The sequence below is a fragment of the Babylonia areolata genome, chromosome 2 (assembly GCF_041734735.1).
Source record: "Babylonia areolata isolate BAREFJ2019XMU chromosome 2, ASM4173473v1, whole genome shotgun sequence".
NCBI lineage: Eukaryota > Metazoa > Mollusca > Gastropoda > Neogastropoda > Buccinidae > Babylonia > Babylonia areolata.
In genome coordinates this window covers 6,161,844-6,166,843 of record NC_134877.1, presented here as the reverse complement: position 1 = coordinate 6,166,843, position 5,000 = coordinate 6,161,844, and the positions used below count along the sequence as shown (strand labels likewise).

At 48.3% G+C, this 5,000-nt stretch overlaps 1 non-coding gene across 1 annotated transcript; it reads right to left on the bottom strand.

Moving 5' to 3' along the window:
- Positions 1-3,593: 3,593 nt before the first annotated feature.
- On the bottom strand, positions 3,594-3,675 carry Trnas-aga (transfer RNA serine (anticodon AGA)). Its single transcript has one exon. It is a non-coding gene; the product is annotated as a tRNA-Ser (tRNA).
- Between the last annotated feature and the right edge of the window lie 1,325 nt (positions 3,676-5,000).

Below are 5,000 nucleotides of genomic sequence, written 5' to 3'. Positions count from 1 at the left end.
CCTCCTCCCTCTCTGTCCGTCTGTCTTTCTCCTCTCGATCTCTCCACCCCACCCTTCTCTCCCTCTCTCTCCTCCCTTCTCTCTGTCCGTCCGTCTCTCTTTCTCCTCTCGATCTCTCCAACCCCACCCTTCTCTCCCTCTCTCTTTTTCCCTCTCTGTCCGTCCGTCTCTCTTTCTCCTCTCGATCTCTCCACCCGCACCCTTCTCTCCCTCTCTCTCATCCCCCCCTCTCTGTCCGTCCGTCTCTCTTTCTCCTCTCGATCTCTCCACCCCCACCCTTCTCTCTCCCTCTCCCCCCCCCCCTCTCTGTCCGTCTGTCTTTCTCCTCTCGATCTCTCCACCCCACCTTTCTCTCCCTCTCTCTTTTTCCCTCCCTCTCTGACCATCTCTCGTTCCCCTCTCTGACCATCTCTCGTTCTCCTCTCTGTCTCTCTACCCCACCCTTCTCCCCCTTTCTCCCTCCCCGCCCTCTCTGTCCGTCTCTCTTTCTTCTCTCGATCTCTCCACCCCCACCCTTCCCTCCTTCTCTCTTTTACCCCCTTCCCCCCTCTCCGTTCATCTCTCTTTCTCCTCTCTGTCTCTCCACCCCACCCTTCTTACCCTCTCTCTCTTTTACCCCCCCCCCCTCAACCCCCTGCCCCTTCCCGTCTCTGTCCGTCTTTCTTTCTCCTGTCGGTCCCTACACCTCCACCCTTCCTATCCTCTCCCTTCCCCCCAACCCCCTCTCTCTCTCTCTCTCTCTCTCTCCGTCTGTCTTTCTCCTTTCGGTCTCTCCACCCCACTCCCCTCCCACCACCACCCTTCTCTTTCTTCCACCCCTCCCCACCCACGCAACCACGCAACCCAAGACCGACCCTGTTCACTGTCCACCACAGAGGAAAGCTGACAGGGCAGAGGTGAGGTTGCTGCAAGTGTTGGCATCATACCAGAGAGGATCGGGGGTTCGGAGCCGTTCAGTCTGGCTCCATGGGGGGTAGAAAGATGAAACCAATCGATGGTGTCAGCAGTATTGTAGTCTGGCGCCGCTTTGAGTGAGAATAGGCGTTAATGAACGAACACCATCACACCCATCATCGACCGACGACCGACAGTTAAAGCTGACACTGGTCGCAGGGTGGGGTCTTTGTTGCTGGGTGGCCTCCTGGCCTCTAGATGACATCTTGATGACTGACTTTTTTTGTGTGTTTATTTGTTTGTTTATTTGTTTTCGCGAGAGTCATGTTGTTATGATTTATATGAGTGTGTGCACAGAGAGAGAGAGAGAGAGAGAGAGAGAGAGAGAGAGAGAGAGAGAGAGAGGGAGAGAGAGAGACGGACAGACAAAGAGACATAGATAGACAGATACAGAAACGTTGACAACTTAACAGGCAGATGGAAGAGAAGAAAGACAGACAGACAGACAGACAGACAGACGGACAGAAGGACTGACAAACACACATACAATATTGGTACTCATTTCAGCAGAACCAAAATAACCCACAATGTGCTTCGTGATAATTTGGTAAACCAACCGCAGAGAGAGGAATGACAAACCTGTGCTGTAATTTGCCCTCGGAATAGCACAGCGAACATACACCATGGAATTATTCCACATTGACTCACCGGCCCCCACGTCCCCCAAGCCCCACCTACCACCACCACCACCACCGCAATCACTGAGCACCCTACCTCACTCCTACCCCAGTTGCTCCACCGTAAAACACACACACACACACACACACACACACACACACACACACACACACACAGTCTGTGTCCATTATAACAAGTAATAATTATCGCCCTGATTTATTGAAGGTTGTCCCTCTCATACCAATCGAGAGAACAGCGTTCTGAACAGAGTTAATTTCCCTTTCGAAAGTTATTCTCTGGCTCTTTTGTCAGTTGGCCTGCCTGTCCGTCTGCCTATCCACCCTGTCTTTCCGTCTGTCTGTCTACACTCTACATTTTACACCCACGTGAATGTGAGAGTGAATATTGCTTGGAATAAAGAATGTTAAATTAGGAGAGAACTTACAAGAATCCATACTTCAAGAGAACGTGTTGTGGGTGCTCGTTACTACCATTAATGCGGACGGGTGTTCCCATCACCGAAGACCATGCATGCTGGAAACAGACACATCTAAAGGGGAGGGGGGATTCGGGGGGAGGGGGGGGGGAGAGCGGGACGGTCAGTCGTGCAGAAACCAGCCACACACAGGTGGTCTGGTAGACAATAGGGTGTGTGTTTGGGGGTGGGGGGGGAGAGGGCGGGAAGAGAGAGAGAGAGAGAGAGAGAGAGAGCGAGAGCGAGAGAGAGAGACAGAGAGAGAGAGAGACTGCGATGAGGAAAGTACAGGCTGCTGTGCTTAAAATACATGCTGTTGTTTATCTGGCTGGATCAGCACCCCCCCGGTGCAGGGTGTGCCTGCAAACCGCAGAGAAGGCGGCAGTTCCAGAGCTCAGCCATCCATCGGCAGATTCTGTTCTGGGTTCTGGGTTCATGCACGGTTGTGGAGAGGACACTCGAGGCACACAGCCCACTCATCATCATTCAGCGCAAAGAGAGGGGAGGGTTGGAGGAGGGGGACGGGGTGCGGGAGGGAGGGGGGGGGGAGCAATGAGACTTGGTGGTCTAGAGGTAATGCGCCCGACTTGTTAGTGAGTGTCACGACTGGACAAGACAAGACAAGACAAGACAAAAAACAAACAAAAAAACCAAAAAAACAAATCCTCTATTATCGAAAAATTGAACATACGCCTTTGTGGCCTTTTTTACATGCTGCCCTCGTCAACGAAGAGGGAAAGTAGAAAAATCAATGGGGAAAAAAGAAATGTATGGGGGAAAAAAAGGAAGAAAGAAAATGAAGATTAACTTAAACAAACTCAACATATGAAAATATAGAAAACGATTTTTACACTAACCCTTCACAAAGAAAAACAAACAAACAAAAAACCCCACCTCAAAATGTATTCGAGTTCAAAACTGACTCTCCACCCTATCAGACCTTGAATGGAGGTCTGTGTGCTAGTCTTTCGGCTGAGTCGAGTAACCGAGCGCACGTAAAATATATCACGACAAAATACGGGTTGTCTCTGACAACATTTTGTAGAAGAAAAGATATACGTGTGTGTGTGTGTGTGTGTGTGTGTGTGTGTGTGTGTGTGTGTGTGTGTGTGTGTGTGTGTGTGTGTGTACGGGTGGCGCTGTTCTGTTAGCGAAGAGACCCACCGCTTGAAGTTTTGAATGAAATGCAATAACTGGATATATGTATATATAAGCATGTATTGTATAAAGGTATTACCTAGTCAGTGATTTACGAGCTCGTAACTTTCAATCGTACTTGAAAAAAAAATGGAAGTGAAAAGATGTCTCACTGACAGCTGTATAGCTCTGCGATTGTCTCATCAGTTGCTGGTTTGTGGTTTCTCTTTAAAGAAAACGGGGGAGGGGGAGAGAAGTTTCAGTTTCAGTAGCTCAAGGAGGCGTCACTGCGTTCGGACAAATCCATATTCGCTACACCACATCTGCCAAGCAGATGCCTGACCAGCAGCGCTTAGTCAGGCCTTGAGAGAAAAAAAGAAAAAGAAAAAAAAATGGTGAATAAAAAGTTCGTCGCCGACAGGATTCGAACCTGTGCGGGAAGATCCCAATGGATTTCTAGTCCATCGCCTTAACCACTCGGCCACGACGACGACGACACGACGACGGGAGAAGAAGAACAAGAACAACAAGAACAAAGAACAGGAAGAAGACCTCTCGTTTGGGCAGTGACCATCTTTTGTTTCACGGATATTCCAAAATATATTATGAGTAACATGAGCTAAAGGTCCCGCCGCCCTTCACGGCCATCTGGGCAGTGTACACATGGTTATCCATGTGGGCCCAGTCCTCTCCTGTCGTGCTCACACCTGGGTGGACTGAAGAACAAAATGGGCTAAAGCGCCTTTTCCAAAGGACACACCACCATCCCCAAACGCCGGAGACTCGAACCCTCATCAACGGTGAAACACAAAATCAGAAGTCCAACGCTTAACTTGAGCACAGAGTTAAAAAAAAAAAAAAAAAAAAAGTATTTATTTGTATTTGTATTTCTTTTATCACAACAGATTTCTCTGTGTGAAATTCGGGCTGCTCTTCCCCGGGAGAGCGCGTCGCTACACTACAGCGCCACCCATTTTTTTGTATTTTTTTCCTGCGTACAGTTTTATTTATTTTTCCTATCGAAGTGGATTTTTCTACAGAATTTTGCCAGGAACAACCCTTTTGTTGCCGTGGGTTCTTTTACGTGCGTTAAGTGCATGCTGCACACGGGACCTCGGTTTATTGTCTCATCCGAATGACTGGCGTCCAGATCACCATTCAAGGTCTAGTGGAGGGGGAGAAAATATCGGCGGCTGAGCCGTGATTCGAACCAGTGCGCTCAGATTCTCCTGCGTCCTAGGTGGACGCGTTACCTCTTGGCCATCAGTCCACATAATGACTACTAAATAAAAACAAACAATTTATCTTTAAAAAAAATAATAATCAGGAGGTGGAGCGTGTCAGAAACAGCTGTCAGGATCCAGATACAAAGGATGATTGATAATCCACATTAAAGTTGAAATGGGGTTTTTTTTCATACAAATTCGTAAACTGATGACATGGACAACGCAAAGGTGTCCACTGGATGATTCATGACATGGCAGCATTGGACTACTCACAAAGCAAGGAAAAGAAAGTATTGAGAGAGAGAGAGAGAGAGAGAGAGAGAGAGAGAGAGAGAGAGAGAGATAAAGAAGAGAAGACAGACAGACAGATAGAGAGACAAAAACAGAGAGACAGAGAAATGAGGTTAACTCACTCAGTACGGCCAGTCCTCTCTTCTCTACACAGGCCCCTCGGATGTCCAGTGGGTGTCTGAATGACCCAACCTTTAGCTTCCGTCGTCAGAACTGTGGTATTCTTTGTCAACATTCACCTCTTCAGTATAAGAGCCTTCTGCTTGCAATATTTTGATGATGGTAATTGGGATGAAACG